The following is a 22,323-nucleotide window of genomic DNA, read 5'->3' on the forward strand; positions in this document are numbered from 1 at the left end:
GGGCCACTCTTCATCGCGGTGCGGGGACCGCTCTTCATCGCGGTGCGCGGGCCTTTCACTATCGCGGCCCCTCCCGTCGCGGGGCACAGGCTCCAGAAGCGCAGGCTCAGCAGCCGTGGCTCACGGGCCCAGCCGCTCCGCGGCATGTGGGATCCTCCCAGACCAGGGCTCGAACCCGTGTCTCCTGCATTAGCAGGCAGATTCTCAACCACTGCGCCACCAGGGAAGCCCAAAATGAGTAAATTTTTGTAGGAGATGTTTCGTTATATAAAATCAATAATTCACTTAGATGTAATACTTGGCTTTGTGTTCTACTTTGCTCCTTTTTGCTTAAAATTTCCCTTGAGAAAAGGATATTTAAAATTAAATATTTAAGGCATTTACATTTATTATGCAATTTCTAGGCATCAGTACTTTCCTCTATCTTAGAGTAACTGACATTTAGAGTGAACAGTTATCTAAACATCCGGCTACTGGTGATAGGTTGGGATTGTTTTTGCCATTTTTCAGCACGACTGGCTTCTGTAGATGCTAAAACAAGGTGCGGGAAGAGGGTGTAGGGTGAAGGGACTCACTTCAGAACCTCTTCTCAGTGGTTCAGATGAAAGTGCCATTCCCATGTCTTGCCAGAACTACAGAGATTTTTGGACAGGAAAGAGAATTTGTGATGTTAATACAATCTTAAAACCACATCACCGTTTCCTCTTCAAATTTGGAATATGTGGGTTTTAAGCCAACTAATATGAGGAAATATCTACTGAAAGACTAACAGATATTGATAGCATAGCAATATTGTTATTGACAATTTAATAAATGTCAGGCACTTGGCAAGGTTACCAAAAATATGTCTTTCCCAATATTCTGGATAAACAGGGTGGGGAGTGCATGTAGATTAGAGGAGGGTAGGTGTTCCAAGAGGTGGGGAACAAAGGGGTGGGAGATAGCGATTTGGGGAACGATCCACTATAATCGTTCCAGAGTCATAACACCTTAAAAATAGAGCAATAGATCCAAGGACATGATGCTGGAGACAATACTGTAACTTCCTACCTGGTCTCCAAAAAGGGAATGAAGACGAAGGAGCCAATGGAGGCTGACATTATTATTCCCATTTTATGGATGAGAAATTAAAGTAATGAAAATTAAGTAACTTGCTCAGGGTTAAGTAAATAGCAGAGCAAGGATTTAATCTATTTACAATGTAGATTTTTCCTATCATACCAAACTACCACCCAAGAGTTAACTTTGCATATATTATTTGGCTAATAAGTTCTATTTAAGTCCTGAGGATTATGGGACCAATAAATCAATGTCATTAACAGGCATCCCACTGCCTCTCACTCCTAAAAGTAACTGAGGGTAAGAATTTATAATCTGACAAAATAGGTAAAAAATATCCAAAGAATCAGGATTACTGAAACCATCAAAACTGCACTAGAGAATTAAGAGACAGCAATGATGATAAAATCAGTAAATGGAGAAATGTGGTTGGAAAGGGTTGACCTTCCACAAGGAAGCAATGAAATATCAGTATTCCATCTGGTTTCCAGAAGAACTGGAGGATAATATACGTGAATTTATTAAAACCTCCTGCAAGAGTCTTTAAATCGAGTTTAGGGAAAAGCAAAGCTGTATATGTCATTATGTCTGTTCATACTTCAGGAAAATTTCCCCTACTGTGTACAAGTGCACGTGTTTAAATATGTGGATGAGGAAACAGCCCCAGCGCCAAAACCTTTATTGCAGGAAGAAGGTGTTTATTTCATCTTCTTGCCTGCAACCAAAGAGTTAGGAAACAATTCTATGAAGTCAGGGAACTATATCAACTTACAATTCATTTTACCCAACGTAGGATTTTCTTTCAATGTGAAATCTCCATTTATTTGCTAAAATCTTTGCCCACTCCCTGAATCTGTCATGTATTGATCTAAAAACTATGACGCATTAACTCTATTAAATTAAAAAATATGCAAAGGAGCCTTGAAATCAGATGTCTGAGACAATTGCTTTGTTATTGATAAACAGAGTACTGAAAGGTAAAAAAAGGGAGTTTGGACAGGAGAAGCAAATTTAGTAAGAGAACACTATAAGTTAGCCACTTGACATACTGTATACAGCTTGTATCAGAGAAGATTAATATCTTCATACTTTACAAGATACTTTTGATTGATAACATTGTTTTCTAAGGATAAAACTTGGATAAAAACATATTTAACTGATACTAGAGATGGATCCAAGTTTTATGGGCCCTGAAGCTTGTATAATTTGGATAGCCAACTTTAACGGAAAAAAACCCACCACAAAGTTAGAAACAAAAACACAGGTACAGGGACTTGGAAGGAACTTGTCTAAGTGGGGTCCTGAAGTTTAAATACATTAATTTCAGACTCAGACACACATAAAAATATTTGAGGTTATGTTTCATTCTAAAATGAACCTCTAAAAAATTTCAGTAGTGAACTTAGTAGTAAAGGCCCTAGAAGCAACCATCTTCTCCAGTAAATGGCACTTTTTACCTACGTTTGTCTGCAATCCATGTTGCTCCAGTATACCTAACACTCAGCTTTAATGAACTCAGGTAATTGCTGCCCTGCTGACCTGAGCAGCACCTCCAATTGGTCACCTGTGGCTGATGCCACCAATAGAATGATGATCTGACATCTCTGGTTTGGCACAAGATGAAATACCATGTAGAAAACAAACCAATGTTGCTAATGATATGTTACATAATTTACTGATATTTGCAAGATGGGTTACATGGTATAATTTCAATAAATAAAAAATTATCTCTGTAATTTGAAGTTGTAGTTTAGTTTTATTGCATTCTCCACGCCTTTTCTGCATATTTTGTCTTTAGTTTTCAGTTCTTACTTTATTATTTTTTGGATTTTCTAAATTTTCTTCAATAAGCAATATTTTTGTTTTATAAAAATTAAAAAAACTTTAACATTGAAACAACGGTGAAATGTGAGATAAATGTCAATCCATTAACTCAAAATAAATGAAGAAACATTATTCTGGTGAAATGGTACAAGTGGAAAGTCTGTTGAATCAACAGTGCATTGCACCCTCAAGGAAATTTGCAATATTGTGTCTTCTGCACAAGTAAAATCTTGGTGACATATGTGAAAACATTCACAATTTTCTTGGTGTGAAAAAAACTACAACTGCCCTATTTTTATTGCTTCTTGTATGCAATAAAAATACAACGTTTCCTTAACTGACACACATAAATTTACTATGTTAGAAAAGAGATTAAATCTGAATCCCTTCTTTCATCTTATGTACTTTCATCCAGTTGTCATGTTCCCACACGAAAGATTTCTAATCAATTGTGTAAGTCTGAGATTGTCTTTTTTGCTTTTTAAACACCATGTAACCTCAATTTAGTATTCAGCAATCTGGTACATATGAGTTTCTAGCTTATATGGTAGTTTAATTTTTAGAATAAAACCATAGGTTGTTTTTGTTATCCAATATATTCTAATACATGGGTAATTGTCAAGAAGACATTATAAAGAGTTAGTAGGGGCTTCCCTGGTGGCGCAGTGGTTGAGAGCCCGCCTGCCAATGCAGAGGACACGGGTTCGAGCCCTGGTCTGGGAAGATCCCACATGCTGCGGAGCAGCTGGGCCCGTGAGCCACAACTACTGAGCCTGCGCGTCTGGAGCCTGTGCTCCGCAACAAGAGAGGCCGTGACAGTGAGAGGCCCGCGCACCGCGATGAAGAGTGGCCCCCGCTTGCCACAACTAGAGAAAGCCCTCGCACAGAAACAAAGACCCAACACAGCCATAAATAAATAAATAAATAAATAAATAAATAAATAAATAAATAAATTTAAAGAGCAGAAGGTTTAAAAAAAAAAAAGAGTTAGTAAACATTGAATATCTATATCACAGTTACATTGCTTCATCTAAAACCCTAACAGGTTATTAATAGCATTAGTAAAAGAACACAGGTGCAAACTATCAAAGTGAGCAAATAAGGTCCATTTTTAGTAATAAAAAGAGAAAGTAAGAAGCCGTCTGAAAACTATGGCATTTGTTCAGTAGTAAATATTAAAATATAAAAAAGCGAAGTTTTAAAATATACTTTATATGGTTAAGAAAATATACTAAAGCACTATTCAAGATACTCTCTTTTTCTCACCCTCCTTAGTAAACTTATTATAAAACCATGAATACATACCAAAGTTTACTGAGAAAATTTTAAAAGACATATCTATGTATAAAATTTGGCGATATCACTCCAACTCCTTTCAAAAGATAAAATACAATATATAACCAAAAGCTAAATGTAAAGAAATATAATATAGATGATAAATAAAGTGTTAATTTCTATAATATGGAAAGTACTGTTTGATAATTACACAATAAAGAAAAAATATCAATAGATAGAAAATTTGATAACGATCCCTTCATGGTCCACTGTGAATACCAGTGGACAAGTGTGGTCATTTATATTTAAATTAATTAAACAAAAGTTAAAATTCAGTCTCTCAGTCACATTGCTACATTTCAAGAGAATACTTCTACTATGTTGGAAAATTCTATGGAAAGCTGCTGCTCCAAATTGTCAGCTGATAGAAGAGCAAATACAAATGGCCAACTGGCAACAACAAAAAAAAGGTCCAAATCACTAGTATATGGCAACAGTGATTACAGTAGCAGAGTATTATTTTACACTCACCACACTGGCAGAACAAGAAAAGAGCAAGAGTATCCTCCTTGCCTGGGATTCACTTATTCTTACCATTGCCATAGACCTATGATGCGGCATATCACTTTTAAAAGCAAAACAACAATATTTATTTAATAACATTTTATAATGTGTGTGTGTGTGTGTGTGTGTGTGTGTGTGTGTTTTGTATAACCCTCTTGACAGCAGTATCATTCCTGGTAATCTCTCCCACAGAAATAAAAGTCCAAGTACAAATGAAACATGTATGACGGTGTTTATGAAAGTCTTGCTTGTAATGACCAAAACCAAGCAAATAAACAGAAATAAAACCTAAAAACAGGGCTTCCCTGGTGGCGCAGTGGTTGAGAATCTGCCTGCCAATGCAGGGGACACGGGTTCGAGCCCTGGTCTGGGAGGATCCCACATGCTGCGGAGCAACTAGGCCCGTGAGCCACAACTACTGAGCCTGCCCGTCTGGAGCCTGTGCTCCGCAACAAGAGAGGCCGCGATAGTGAGAGGCCCGCGCACAGCAATGAAGAGTGGCCCCCGCTCGCCGCAACTAGAGAAAGCCCTCGCACAGAAACGAAGACCCAACACAGCCAAAAATAAATTAATTAATTAAAAAAAATTAAAATTAAAAAAAAAAATTAAAAAAACTCCCTAAAAACAAATAACTGCCCATCAATAGGAAAGCAGCTGAATATATTACATTGCACTCACATCTTGGAATATTCTGCAGACACTGAAAATAGTAAGTTAAAACACTACCAGTTGACTTGGAGTGATGCCCATAAAGAGCTATAAGTGAAAAGGGAAAGATTTAAAACAATGTGCATTATATGAACTTATTTTTTTTGCAAAGCAAAAATGACGAATACATTTATGCACATACTCACACATATATGCCAATACATGAATGTACATAAATGATTATCTGAGCTTGGAAATATATGAAGACTACAAATTAGACTGTTCATTTTGTCAACATACTGTGGAGACGAGGATGGAGAATCCAATATGGGAAAAGGGACAGTTAAGCATAAAAACACTTAAAAAGATATAGGATTTGATTATTAACGTAATCACATACAATTATATACACCTATATCTATGTAAAGACATTAAAATAATTTAAAAGAAAATTCATGCTTTCTATATCCAGAGAAAAATTTTATAATCCACACTGAATTTTAATGCACATTTCTGTTCCAAAACACCGAATACGATTTTTCTCACGGCATACTGCTTAATTGTTTTATATAGGTGTCAGTTATGCTTTTTCTTGTTTACATACAGATGTATCTAACACAATCTAGGAAAAGCATAATTGGTTCAAGTAACCCTAATCAGAAGGGTTAAGATACTATAGCGATACCATCCAATAGAAATATGAGACACATGGTAAATGAGAGTCAATGTGTAATGTAAAATTTTCTGATTACCACATTAAAAAAAGTGAGGAAACAGGTGAAATCAATGTTAGTATTATATTCTTTTTAACTCCAAATATCCAAAACATTATCATGTCAGCAAGTAGTTAACGTAAAAATTATTGAAATACTTTTCATTACTTTCTCCTATTAAGCCTTTGAAAACCCGGGTATATTTTACACTCTCAGCCGTTCTCAATCTGCTTGGCCCCCTTCTATGGAGCACCCATAGCTGCTGGAGTGGCCAGGGTAGAACTAGACAGCTGGAAAAAAAGGAGGGAACTGATCAAAAAATGTTGCAGTAGTAAACATTTTGCTCATGATATAGAGGAATTCAGAACTGTCTAATATATTTGTTTAATCTGTTCATTGGCACACGCAACATGTAATAGATAGCATTTCCAGCATAAAAATGTTGTCCGATGTTTCACAAATGGTTTCCCCCCCAACAAGTTTTAGTGAGATATAATTGACACGCAGCACCGTATAGGTTTAAGGCATGCAGCATAATGATTTGACTTACATGCACTGTGAAATAATTACCACAATAAGCATCCATCACCTCATATAGTTCTAAGAAAAGGAAAGAAAAAAATGTTTTTTTCCTTGAGGTGGGGACTCTTGGGATCCACTCTCTTAACTTTCACATACACCATACAGCAGTGTTAGCCATAGTCATCGAGTCGTAAAATGGTTTTTTTTATAAGGATCCATAAGGACATTTTTCCTTGGTGCCTGCAAAAGCTGTTCTTCTCTCACACAAATGGTCATTTTAGAAGTAGGTCATTCTCCATTTAGAATGGAGAAATATGTGTTTGTGTGTGTGAGTATGTGAGCGTCACTGTGTATGCTTCTTGTAGACTCTGAAATTCTTCCTTTAAGAAATTCATTACAATCATCTACAGAACTTTCCTTTTTTTTAAAATGCAGAATCTTAACGTCAATCCAATTTCATGGATTCAGAATTTCCAACTGAGAGATGAGTGCCCATCAACTGACTTTTTAAAAAAATGCTCACCTCATGATTCTGAGGTAATAAAGACTGGTTTTCGATGAACCCTGTTTGAGAAGTTTTGCTTCCATTTTTGGCCTGCAGGCATCTCAGCACTCTAGTTGCACAGACATTTCTCTCGTGTTTTAGTGTTACACCCACTCTGGATTTACTTATTTTTATTCCAGTGTTATTTTCCCTTCACCTTGAATATGATCTCTCCTAACCTGATACTGACCACAGTGAATTTTCAATACAAGTTATTCAACATAGAAAAAAATTGAGAAGTATTAACACATCTTTGTGAAATGTCTTTACTAACACATGACTTGAGGCTTCGTTGCCCTGGGCAGTTAATTTGCCTGCACAGATTAGTAATGTTAGAGAAGGAATAAAAATACATAGTTTCTGCTATGAAAAATAGAATTTTGCAGCAAAACAATTCCCTGTGCAAGCCCATTTATTGTGTGGCTCAAGACTGCTGTTTCCTTTCCCTTTTCATCAGCTTCATGAGCCAACAACCAAGACTAGTGCTACCTACCCTTGGAATTCTCCCACGTGTAGGAAGGATAGTTCTTCTGCCTACGACAGTACAGAGGAAGGGGGTATGACATGGATGGGATAAAAGAAAAGCCCGGGGGCCTTGGAAAGGAATCAGAGAGGGAGGAGGTGGAGGCACCTCAACATCCTGACACCCAGGGGAGGGGTGGGGATAGGCTCAACAACTGAGGACAACGTCGAGATCTCCCGTTTAGGATTCTGGATAGCAACTTCCTCTCAGGCCACCATATACCGACATGGGGACGACCGTCTGCAAGGAATATGAGGCCCTGTGACATGGGCGAGCAGCAGGAGACTTGGGGTATGCCTTTCCACACTGCCCCTGGGTCCACGTGATATATACTGGGGTCAGGCCTTGCAGGCGAATGAGGGGACACTTGCCAGAGGGAGCAAGGTGACCACAGGGAGGGATGGAGCCTGTGCTGCTTGGGCTGGGAACTCAGGGACGTGCACAGCACCCTGTGGGGTGAGGTGCACCTGGACTCTCCTCCAAGCTGAGTGGAGCCTGGTGAGCTGCGCTGACTGTAGACGTTAGTCACCAGTGACCCCTGAGCGAGCCTTGGCCGGAGACAGAGTGGTTGGAGGTGAGAGCTTTGCCCAGTGACCAGAGCACAGCCAAAGCATAAAAAGAGAACAACCAGAGCTCCCTGGTAGTGAGGAAACTGTCATAAAACCCAAGGCCACGCGTCAGATTTTGCAACCAGACACATCTTAGGGGAGACACTTGGAGGACTAAGGATGCTCGTTCAACAAAGACTGATAATTGCCTATATGTCAGATTAGAATATGCTTTAAACCAGGCGTGACCTTTAATTAATTTTTTGCTTGCTCAGAAGGCCAGATTACTTAAATAAAAATTTAAATTAATCATTCTGCCTAGCCATTTTGTAATGAGAGTTAATTTTTGACTTCAGCAAATAGATAAAGGAATGAATGATTTAATGAAATAATCATTATCATACGGATATTTGAACTGTGCTGAAGGAAACACAGGAGCTGTAAAACAAAACAAAACAAATTTTATGGCAAAATGCCCTTTTCTGCAAGTTTAAACAACAACAATAAAAAACCCACTTAGGAGTTAATAACAAGATATGAAAGAAAATATAATTATGGTAAATCCAGTGTGTTAGTTTCTATAGAATACTGTTACTAGTCAAAATATACCCAGGAAATAATGCAGTGTGGAACCAATGACTGGGCTTTATTAAGATACACTTCATTCCATCCCTTAGCAGCTCAACCCACGTCCAGAAAGACTCTTCACTTGCCTACTTAGAACAGAACATCCTCTGCACAGAGATCAGAATATGGCTTGGAAATCTGCTTCTCCGTCTCCTCTTCTACTAAGTTTAAAAATACTTGTTGCCCTAGGAGAAAAGATGATTCTGATATTTCCATTAAAAACCTATATCTAGGGCTTCCCTGGTGGTGCAGTGGTTGAGAATCTGCCTGCTAATGCAGGGGACATGGGTTCGAGCCCTGGTCTGGGAAGATCCCACATGCCGCGGAGCAACTGGGCCCGTGAGCCACAACTACTGAGCCTGCGCGTCTGGAGCCTGTGCCCCGCAACAGGAGGGGCCGCGATAGTGAAAGGCCCGCGCACCGCGATGAAGAGTGGCCCCCGCTTGCCGCAACTAGAGAAAGCCCTCGCACAGAAATGAGGACCCAACACAGCCATAAATAAATAAATAAATAAAGTAGCTATTTAAACAAACAAACAAACAAACAAAACCTATATCTAATTAGTAACGACATCATTATCTTGTAATTCTTTGAGTATGAAACTGAAAGACTGAACAAGCAGCACAGTCTAGCTCTATTTTTCAGAGATTGATATTGGGTAATTGTTAGTGAACCAACTTGCGTCAGGCAGTGAAGCCAATATACTGACACTGGATTGTGGCGAAGGAAAGGGCAGCGTTTATTGTAGGGCGCCATACAAGGAGGATGGGTGGCTCATGCTCAAAACCCCCAAACTCCGCAAAGGGTTTCAGCAAAGCATTCTTCAAGGCCAGGTAAGGGAAGGGGGGGATCTCAGGGTGTCTGATCAGCTCATGCATAATTCTCTGAGTAGTTGATGGTGAGGTAACGGGGCAGTATCACGGGGGTTAACATCAATTCTTAAGCACCAGTAGGTTTGGGGGTTACATGCTCAGGATCATCAAGTAGATAATTTCTTCCATTTTGTGGTGCTTTTAGCATCTGTGAAACAACTCAGGAAGCGTGCATCAGATACTATTATCTGGGTACTTCACAGAGGAGCTACAGCCGAGAATATAGGGGAGGGGTCTATCCCGGGAAGACCCCATAGAGTCCTGCTCAGTTACATAATTATAACTCATTTTCTTTTCTTATCTGTTTTATATTCAAGGACTTTTCTGATTTGTATATGAAAGTTCATTTTTGTTCAGTTGTTTTCAGCTGTTCAGAATGTTCCTTATCTTTATCAATAGACATTTACTAAGTAGTCTGCCACATACTCTGTTAGTCAATGAATTGCCTAAAGATGATTCATTTTATACTAAATTCAAAAGAAATTCAATTTCACATATTTCAAAGCATGGACTTGTAGGATTTCAAAAGTATTATTTTATTTATAACCAATTTATTATGGAAAATTTCTAATTTATTTCAAAAAGAAGAAAGATGAGCATGAGGAAACCCCATGTGCTCATCAACAACTATCTCATGGTCTCTCTGCTTTTATCCCCACTCCACCTCTTCTCCCTCTCCCAGATAATTTTGAAGCAAACCCCAGACTTCCTATTATTTCATCCAATAAAGGTTTTTAATCCTGGGTGGGTGGGGAACACTAAAGGCAGACTATTTATTATTGACAGTCACAATTGTTCAGCTCTTACGATTAGAAAAGAAAGATTTCAAAGGAATTTCTTTTGGCATCACAGTGCATTACATTCCAGAAAATCCACAAACTGCATCATTCCATTTATATAACATTCTTGAAATGACAGAATTATAGAAATTGAGAAAAGATTAGTGGTTGTCATGGTGTAATGAAGGGGTGGGGGTCAGTGGGAACTGGGTGTGGTTATAAAAGAACAGCATGAAGAATCCATGTGTTGATGGAAATGTTCAATATCTTAATTGCATCAAAGCCGGTAGTTGTGATATTAACACGAAAGAAGTCAGGCTTGGCAGCCCACTGATAAAGAGTCCTGCAGGGCTCACTTCCTGCCTGGTACAGTACTGGACAGCTGAATCTGGGGTAAGCTCTGCATGTCAAACACTGGCTCTACTTCCAAAATAGTTCTCCCAAAGGTTTTGTGCGTGATCAACTACTGTCCCCTTTGCAGTAACTTAAGCTTTATTGTTTTCGTTATTGTGAAAGGGATTTCATTTAGATAGAAATTTAGTCTTTTGAGCAATTTGTCTTACACTGGCCCCTAAATTAAGACCGTAGAAGTCTTTCTAAGTCTAGACTGAACTCCTTAATATCACCACCACATATCTACAGCAGTCTGTTCTTTAAATGTTTGAAATAAAATTAGTTAGATGCACAGCCTTTGCCAAAGTAAAACTTTAAAAATTAGATTCTGTTCATTTACAGAATTTAGAGAGAGTATTTCTTCACAGATTAGCATATAAATGGGACAAACACTTAAGTGTGTGATTCACAAGATATTAAATTATGATTCTTTTACAGTAAGATGGATCTTGTTTATAATTTCTGTGACTTTTCACTTTTTTCTTTTTCTCTTCTCTAATACCTCAAATCAGATATTTCATGATGTGGCCATAACCCTTGCATCTCTCCATCCACACACAGTGAACAACTGAATATGACAGCTAGAAATTCTGCCCACTGGGAAGGTCTGTCTTCACCAGGCAGACAGTGAGTTCTGAGAAGGCTGTAACCATGCAACAGTTCACTTCCCACTAGGTGCTCATGATTTTGCAGAGCTCTATGTTTTTATTCCTCAGTCAATTGTTCTTATGAAACTTCTGTGAGGCCACTGGTCAGCATTCAAGCTCCAGCTCATGCAGACTTATTTGGACCTTTCAGACCTGCTCAAGCCTGATCTCTTAAATATCATTTCTACACGGTTATGGATTGCTGTGGAGAACACCCAGCCTTATGGTGTAGGGGTCAGATTTTCATCAGTTCCTGATGGGCAATGGTTATGTAAAGTCTGAGACATGCATTCACTGTCTAGCAGATCTAGTAGATCTCAGAAGGAAGCCAGATACAGTTCCTTTAAAGGAGCATAAGGTATGTGTGCAATAGGAGATAACTTTTCTCCAGCATTTACAGATCTGTGCTGGCACGATCCTGTTTGAGCTTGCCAGAGTCAAGTTCCCTTGTCATAAACACTTCAATTATCATTGGGTATTCTAAGGCCCAAATATTAGAGAAGCTTCACCAGCCTGGGCCTGATACAAAGCCTTCTCTTGCTCTACGCCTCACTCAAAATAGCAGCTTAATGGGATACATAGCAAATAGACCAGACTAAATATGCTATATGTTGACTGCAAATACAAAAAAGACCCACATATACAATGTGCCACATTGTAGTAACTGGAGGTGCAACGTGCTGCATCTTATCTTCCGCTTTGCAGAGGTAGGGAAACACACTCCAGATCCCTGGACGCTCAAATTTCCATGGGCTGGTGGGCTTCTGAATTTTCATGGGGTTTATCCCATATACCCTGGCATTCATGTTTGCTATGAAGACATTGCAGTTTTCACTGCTCCTTGCCCCACAGACTCGATCAGCACAACATCAATGAAGCAAAGCAGTGAGACATTCTGTATTAAAATTTTTTTACAGACTAAATTACGGCTGCTTCAGTAGGTCCTTGCAAAGTAGCAGGAAAAAAAAAAAGAGCATTTTCCACATCAAAGGCAGGGTTAAAGGATCTATGTTGATTTGCTATGATTAGAGAAAGAGCAATAAAATAAAGCAAACGGTATCAGAATACAAGAATGCATAAAGACAAATCTAATGAGTTAGAAAATAGGGATTAAGGAGACTGATAAATAAATCCAAAAGCCGGGTTTTTGAAAAATTAATATACAAAATATATAAGTTTCTATCTAATTTAGATAAAAAATATTTAAAGCCCAAAATTTGAAAAAGAATAAAGGAAGTAAAAAGGTAAGGAAAAGAAAAAACCAAAATAATTTAAAAGAATAATAATAAAATAACTTTCTTAATCTGTTACTAATATATGTTTTAATCTGGGTGAAGTAAATACTTTTTGGAAAACTATAACTTTCAACAATGACTGCAGAAATGATAGAAAATGTAAACAGCCCAATTTTAGTAAAATAAATAGAAGAAAACTTCAACATTTTACTTTAATACAAAGCATCAGATTGCATGGGTAGTAAGCAAACAATGTTAAATATACTGTGTACAATGTTAAATATCATACATTTAGCCCTTTCCTCATGTGTTTAGTGTTCCCAATTAAATATGATACTGTTGCTTTTATTTTTACTGTATTAAAACAATACTACTTATGTTTTATCATTACATATTTTTACCAAGAACAGATTTCGAATCTTAAAATGCTATTCCAGTATTAATGTAGATCTTCCATTTTTCACTTTAGATCTATGAATATGGTGAATTATATTAACACATTTCTTAATTCTAAAAAATCTTGCATTCTTAGATTTACCCCAATATAGTCAAATTCTATTATTGTTTTAAGATGTTGCTGAATTCTATGGGCTAATGTTTGGGACTTTTTTTTGTTTACTATTTATAAAGAAACTGGTCTGAAAATATCTTTTTGGACCAACATTTTTCATATTTTTAATTTTTCTTCAAATAGATTAGCAGCTTTCATTCTCATATAATCCAGAATAGTGCTGTCTACCTCTCTTAAGCCATGCTTCATTAAAATCCTTTGGTTGCATTAGGTTCACATTCATCTATCTTATGGTTAAGAAAAGTTAATGTTATTTTTGCAGATCACATGGCGAGTCTTAGAATTTGATCTAAAACTTTCAATAAAAATAGCATACCCAGGGACTTCCTTGGTGGTGCAGTGGTTAAGAATCCGCCTGCCAATGCAGGGGACACAGGTTCGATCCCTGGTCCGGGAAGATCCCACATGCCATGGAGCAACTAAGCCCATGCGCCACAAGTACTGAGCCCACGCGCCACAATTACTGAAGCCTGAGTGCCTAGAGCCAGTGCTCCGCAACAAGAGAAGCCACCGCAATGAGAAGCCCGTGCACCGCAACGAAGAGTAGCCCCTGCTCGCCGCCAACTAGAGAAAGCCTACGCACAGCAACGAAGACCCAACACAGCCAAAAATTAAAAAAAGGAAAAAAAAGCATACCCAGGATTGGCTACAAAATTTGTAAGACCCAGTGTAAAATAAAAATGCCGGGCCCCTTGCTCTAAAATTATTAGAAATTTGAAGATGACAACAGCAGAGCATTACACCAAGCCTGAGGCTCTTTTGAGTGCAGGGCCTGTGCCATTGCCCAGGGCACAAGCCCGTGAAGCCAGCACTGGTAACCCTACACACCCCCGTCATAAAACCACAGGATGTAGCGCCAGAAGGGACTGGAAACTGTACCTTGATTTCACAGAAAGTTGAAATAAGGAAGTTATCTTAGGTCATGTTTGCACAAAGCGTTGCTGTGTTACATTAGGCTGGGGTGCGGGGAGGGATGGTTGACAGCAGTCCTAAGGTTCTAGACTCAAGTTTCTAAGCTGTACCCTGCCAGGTCTAATTTTGGTTTTGCCAGGTATATCCTCAGTTGCAACACATTGCTGATTGAACTGCTTGTACATGGGGAAGATGGTCCAATAGCCAGTCTGTTCTTATTGCTGCAATAACTTAGAAGATGTTTATATTCTCTTCTCCACTTGTGCTGTTAATACCATCAATCCCTTAGCTATTTTCATACCATATGGACCTCAGTTTCAGTACTAGCAATCTCTTTTAAAATGACTACATAGCTGTTCTTGAGAACTAAGTAGTGTAACAATACCTACTTTGTCCTCTGAATTACTGTCAGGCACGTCGACAGTTAAAGCCAGTAAATGTAAAAAGGCAGGTGTAAGGGTTTTATGAGCAAGCTTAATAACCTTTCTTAACCCATGAGCTACAGAATGGAAGCCACTCCAAAAATGGCAAAATTAGGTTGTTTGTTTCAGCACAAATGGCTGGTCGTGATAGACATTTTGCAAAGAATATGGTGGCTTATTACCAGTAAGGAAGTTTTTTGTTAACTAAGTTCTGCTTCCTGTTTATTATGCAGAACCATGGCATAAATGTACACTTTCAGTCTCTGTGGACTGAAAGTCAAGATTTATGTCACTAAAGAACATTTACTTTAAACCCTCACATTTAACAATTCCATGCCTTCTGAATGAACTAGGCCCTCATTTTTACTTTAAGTGGTGTTAGGACATTTTGTCCTTGATGAATTATTGTCATTTGGGTTCTAAAATCATTTATAATCACTAAACATATGAAACTTCCTGTGAGAATTAACTAGCAATTACTCTTCTGTTGAAAAAGAGAAATCGTGGTGTAAACCCATTAAATACTCTTTCTAAATTCAAAAACAAGGACCAATGTTCTAAAGTACCTCATAGGTCTTCTTTTAATCTTCAGTGGAAATTATTTATGATATTCAAAAATTTTACAACAGTTTAGTTTTTGAGTTAACTTTTAAAATTACATTGCCTAAATTTTTTATTTAATATATAAGGGTCACAAAATACTATGATAAAATTATCTTTACCCATGTTTACAGAATTTAACTTGGACTAAATAATAGAAATGAATATACAGATTTCAAAATGGAGACATTTTCATCTTAGGTTTGAATGTAATTAGTACAAGCACACACATTTCTTATATCTATAGATTACTGAAATGGCTGAACCTTAGAGATTAATGAAAACAAAGAAAGCCCCAAAGTAAAGTAAGTGCTTTGTCTCAATCATCACACATACTACTTTATATCTGAAAATTCAAAAACCACATGAAAAGGAAAGTTCTTACAATATTCTAATAATGATGTTGAATTCTGGGTAACAGAGATACAGGTGCTTTCCTTCCTGTTTTTTTTTCTGTCTTATTAAAGTACCTGCTGTCATTTTTGTAGAATTTTGTACGGGCTAGAGAAGGCAGAGCTTGTCCCCACAAGAGTGTTGCTTGGGGATGGTGGGGAACAGAGGTCCTTCTCTGCATTGCTGACATGTGGCAATACTGTAGGTGCTCCCTAGATAGGACAATTAGAGATGAGGCAGCAAAACTGCAGATGACCTGTGATCCATGAGGCAAGCTTTCCGCGTGTCTCCCTGTGTCTTCATGAAGTTATTAAATTCATGAAAACATGAGTGTGATTAGACTTTTAGCATGAAAATACTAGAGGAATCCAGATCTATAGATCAGGATAAAGATGCAATAAATAAAACACTGCACACAGATGCAAAAGTGGAAATGAAGACCAAGAACCCAGAGGAAGCATGGGAGAAGGATGCTGAAGTCACAAAGGCTGGGAAATTGTGCATTTAGCTAACACTCCAGGGCAGCCTGCCTCAAACTGTACCTGGATGCTATCCCCAAATCAGAGGTAGAGTGTGGAAACTATTTAAGATTGGCATCACAGGTTCTGAAAAGGTACACTGTTCATGAGCAGTTATTTCACACAGAGAGTCTGATATGGGCTTACTAAAGAGACGGAATCCAGTAGGAAGGAAGGAAGAAAGTAAGGGAAGGAGGGAGGGAGGGAAGGGAGGGGAACCTAAGGAAGGAATGTAAGGATGCTTTATCATCCCAGTTCACAAGGGAGGAAATGTGAGTACTGAGAGGGTAAGCAAGCTCCTCAGTGTCTCACTACTGGTGTATGGTGAACTTGGATTCAATCTAGAACCCATGTGCTTCACAGTAAGCTCTTTGACTTGTTAAGAAAATACTTTGTAGAAAGGATGGCAAGAAAGGAATCTGGAAATCAGTGAATGGCACTGTCTTGGCTGATGTGTGTAGGCAGATGCAGACGGATGGAAGCAGAGAACCAAGGGTGATGCAGATGTGACTCAACTCCCTGATGCTGCAGCTTCCAGTGACTCTCGTGTTATAACCACATTTTCTACAATGAGTATTTATTGCTCAAGAAAGTAAGAAAAAAGAAATATGGGGGTTTTATTTTAAAACCATACATGTATGGCACATGAATTCATTTGGGTATTAACTTGTGATTTTTCTGAGTTTTTTCCTCCTTTCCTCCTAAATGGAGCCAGGACCTTTTGTTCCCCTTTATCAGGCTTGTAACAAGAGTAATATGTGCTTATAAGCAATGAGTGATCCAAAAATGAAATTAAAAATAAAGTTCCATTCACAATAGCATAAAAAAGAATACTTTTTAAAAATAAGTGGAGATACATTCCATGCTCACAGATTTAAAGACTCAATACTGTTCAGACGGCATTCTCCTCAAAGTGATCTGTAGTTTCAATTTAATCACTATCAAAATTTTTTATTATTTTATTTTTTGCAGAAGTTAACAATCAAACTCAATAATTTATATGAAGATATAAAACATACAAAATAGCCAGAACAATTTGGAAAAAGATAAAGTTGGAGGACTTTCATTTACCAATTTCAGAACTTAGTGTAAGACTCCAGTTATCTAGATAGTAAAGGTAGACATAGGGATGCATGTTAAAGAATTGAGAATCCAGAAAGAAATAATTATATTTATAGTCAATTTATTTTTGACAAAGGTGCCAAGAATATTCATTGGGGAAGGGACTGTCTGTTCAACAAATGGTGCTGGGACAACGGGATATCCATATGCAAAAAAGGTGAACTTAGACCTATACCTCACACTACCCACAAAATTAACTCCAAATGGATCATAGATCTAAATGAAGTAACTAAAATGATGAAACTTGCAGTAGAAAACAAAGAGGAAAATCACTGAGTCCTTGAGTTAGGCAAATATTTCTTAGATACGACACTAAAAACACAGTCCATACGGTAAAATATAACCAGCTGGAACTCACCAAAGTTTGAAATTTAAAATTTTCATTTCAAAAATCACCATTAATATATACCTATTAGAACAGCCAAAATCCAGAACACTGACGATACCAAATGCTGAAGAGGATGTGGAGCAACTTAATTCTCATTCGTTGCTGGTGGGAATGCAAAATGGTGCAGACACTATGGAAGACAGTTTGGTGGTTTCTTACAAAACTAAACACATTTTTATTATATGATCCCACAATCATGCTCCTTGATTTACCCAAAGGATCTGAAAACTTATGCCCACATAAAAACTTGCACAGGAATGTTTATATTAGCTTTAATCATAATTTTCAAAATTTGGTAGCAACCAAGATGTGCTTCAGTGGTTGAAAGGATAAATAACTGTGGTACGGGCTTCCCTGGTGGTGCAGTGGTTGAGAATCTGCCTGCCAATGCAGGGGACACAGGTTCGAGCCCTGGTCTGGGAAGATTCCACATGCCGCGGAGCAACTGGGCCCGTGAGCCACAACTACTGAGCCTGAGCATCTGGAGTCTCTGCTCCGCAACAAGAGAGGCCGCGATAGTGAGAGGCCTGCGCACCGCGATGAAGAGTGGCCCCCACTCGCCGCAACTGGAGAAAGCCCTCACACAGAAACGAAGACCCAACACAGCCAAAAATAAAAATAATAAATAAATAATAAATTAAAAATTAAAAAAAAATAACTGTGGTACATCCAGACAATGGAATATTATTCAGCAAAAAAAAAAAAAAGAGTTATCAAGCCATGAAAAGACATGAAGGAACCTTAAATGTATATTACTAAGTGAAAGAAGCCAGTGTGAAAAGGCCACATACTGTATGATTCCAACTATATGCCATTCTGGAAAAGGCAAAACTATGAAGGCCGTAAAAAAATCAGTGGTTGTCAGGGGGGTTACAGGGAAGGGAGGGATAAATAGGCAGACCACAGAGGATTTTTAGGACACTGAAAATACTCTGCATGATGCTATAATGGTGGATACATGTCATTATTCCAAATATATATTTGTTCAAACCCATATAACGTACAACGCCAAGAGTGAATTCTGATGTAAACTATGGGCTTTTGGTGATTATAATGTGTCAATATAGGTCTATCAATTGTAACATATGTACTACTCTGGTGGGAAATGTTGAAAATGGGGGAGGCTAGGCATGTGGGGGCAGAGGGTAGATGGGAAATCTTTGTACCTTCTTCTCAATTTTGCTGTGAACCTAAAACTGCTCTGAAAAATAAATTCATTAAAGAAAATCACCATTAAGAAAATGAGAAGACAAGCAATAGATTGGGAGAGAATATTTGCAAAATATTTATCTGATAAAGGACTTACAGCCAGAATTTACAAAGATCACTTACAACTCAATAAAGAGATAAACAATCTAATCAAAAAATGGAAAAAAGATATAAACAGGCATGGTGAAGAAGGTATACAAACAGCTAGTAAACACATGAAAAGATGTTCAACATCATTAATCATTAGGAAAATGCAAATTGAAACCATAATGTGATATTGTACAATTTCAAAATTGTAAGAATGACTATATTAAATAAGACAGCCAAAAAACAAATGTTCACGGAGATGTGGAGAAATGAACACCCTCATGCATTTCCTGTGGGAGTGTAAGGTAGTGAAGTTACTTTGGAAAATTTCTTTAGCAATTTTTCAAGAAGATAAACGTAAAACTACCAGATGACCCAACAATTCCACTGTTAGGTATTTACCCAATAAAAATAAAAATTTATGTCCACATAAGACTTACATACTACAAAGCTACAGTAATCAAAACAGTGTGGTATTGGCACAAACACAGACATAAAGATAATGGAACAGAATAGAGAGCCCAAAAATAAGCCCACACACCTATGGCCAATTAATCTTCAACAAAGGAGGTAAGAATATACAATAGAGAAAAGACAGTCTCTTCAGCAAGTGGTGTTGGGAAAGCTGGACAGCTGCATGTAAATCAATGAAGTTAGAGCACTCCTTCACACCATTCACAAACATAAACTCAAAATGGCTTCAGACTAATATAAGACAGGACACCATAAAACTCCTAGAAGAGAACATAGGCAAAACATTCTTTAACATAAATCGTAGCAATATTTTCTTAGGTCAGTCTCCCATGGCATTAGAAATAAAAGCAAAAATAAACAAATGGGACCTAATCAAACTTATAAGATTTTGCACAGCAGAGGAAACCATAAGCAAAATGAAAAGACAACCTATGGATTGGGAGAAAATATTAACGAATGATAAGATTGACAAGGACTTAATTGCCAAAATATACAAACAGCTCATACAACTCAATAACAACAAAAAACCACCCAAACAACCCAATCAAAAAATGGGCAGAAGATCTAAATAGACATTCTCCAAATAAGAATACAGATGGCCAATAGGTACATGAAAAGATGCTCAACATCACTAATTATCAGAGAAATGCACATCAAAACAATACAATGAAGTATCATCTCACACCAGCCAGAATGGCCATCATTAAAAAGTCTACAAATAACAAATGCTAGAGAGGGTGTGGAAGGAACCCTCCTACACTGTTGGTGGGAATGTAAATTGGTGCAGCCACTATGGAAAACAGTACGGATGTTCCTTAAAAAACTAAAAATAGAGTTACCATATGATCCAACAATCTTACTCCCAGGCATATATCCAGAGAAAACTCTAATTAGAAAAGATACATGCACCCCAGTATTTATAGTAGTACTATTTACAATAGCCAAGACATGGAAGCAACCTAAATGTCCATTGACAGATGAATGGATAAAGAGGATGTGGTATATATAAATACAATGGAATACTACTCAGCCATAAAAAGAATGAAATAATGCCATTTGCAGCAACATGGGTGGACCTAGAGTTTACCAAAGTAAATGAAGTAAGTCAGACAGAGGACAAATATATGACATCACTTATATGTGGAATCTAAAATATGATACAAATGAACTTATTTACAAATCAGAAATAGATTCACAGACATAGAAAACAAACTATGGTTACCAAAGGGGAATGGGGGTGGGGAGGGATAAATTAGGAGTTTGGGATTAACAGATACAAACTACTATATATAAAATAGGTAAACAACGAGGTCCTACTGTAGAGCACAGGATAATATATTCAATATCTTATAATAACCTATAATGGAAAAGAATATGAAAGAATGTATGTATATAAAACTGAATCACTTTGTTGTATGCCAGAAACTAACACAACATTGTAAATCAACTATAATTCAATTTAAAAAAATTTTTTTAAAAAAAGACTTACATGCTCATAGCAGTATTATTTTTAATAGCTCAAACTAGAAAGAAATGTTCATCAGCTGGGAATGGACAGACAAAATGTGATACACTTATACACTAGAATAATATTCACCAATAAAAAAACAAACTATTGACATAGGCTACTGCATGGATGAACCTCAAAAACATTATGCTAAGTAAAAGAAACCATATAAAAGAGAATATATATTGTACGATTTCATTTACATGAAACGTGCAGAAAAGGTAAATTTGTAGACAGAAAATATTAGATTACAGGTTGCCTGGGGCTCAGGGTGGGAATGCGGATTTGCTGTAAAGGGGTATGAGGGATGTTATTAGAAGGATGAAAGCATTCTAAAACTGATTTTTGATGATGGTTGCACCACGTACTAAAGTTACTAAAATCAATGAATTGTATACCTCAAGTGGGTGAATTTTGTGATATATATTAATAAAATATCTTTAAAAAGTTGGCAAGAAAAATAACATATGCATGCCAGCTTAAGTAATTTGGATATTACTTGTTCTCTCTCAATAAAGAAATCAAAATCAATAGGTTTGCATGCAATTGGATTTTTAGGATGAAATAGTAAAGGAGAGTCCATATCTGCATTATCAGTCAGCACAAAACTGATATATTGGAATACATTTGGTTTGTGAAATTTTACATCCTTTGTTTTTAATACTTTTTTAACTGGGGATAGTGTTTCTCTGTTCAGCAATGCTGATGATATCAGAATGGTAAATAAGTGAAAAATAACATGAAAGAATATGTCATTTAAAGTCATTTCTGAATTACTGTTTAATATATTATTATATATTAAATATGTCTAAAATGTTTATAATTAATTTTCAAGCCTTTTATGTCCTCTTTTTTTTTTTAATCCATGGAATTCTAAACTTATTTTAGATGTCCTTTCTGCCTAGGAAGAAACTGATAATTTGTCAATAGTAAAAAAATTAAAAACTGTATTTGACATTTGTTTTCTCACTTTCAAGTAAGACTATGAATAAAGGGAAAACGAGCTCATCCATCATACAGTAAAAAAGAGAAAGGATCATTGGTAAACAAAAATACTAGGTCCAGTAGTGATAAAATAAACATAGGATATGGTGAGTCGAACCATGAAGACAGAGCTGGCTTCACGGGTACAAGACCTATGCAGTCACACAAGCCCACCTCAGAAGGGCCCACACTTGCCTTAATGCTCTGCTGTTGCCATCTTGATGTTCTTAATAATTTTTAGCGAGGGCCCCCCCCTTTTTATTTTGCACTGGGCCCAGGAAATCAGGTCGCCAATACTGTGTGCAGAAAACAATATCTGAAAAAAGGTGGCACTTTACCATATTAGTTGTACTTTAATTGCCC

Source organism: Balaenoptera acutorostrata, chromosome 18 (assembly GCF_949987535.1).
Source record: "Balaenoptera acutorostrata chromosome 18, mBalAcu1.1, whole genome shotgun sequence".
Lineage (NCBI taxonomy): Eukaryota > Metazoa > Chordata > Mammalia > Artiodactyla > Balaenopteridae > Balaenoptera > Balaenoptera acutorostrata.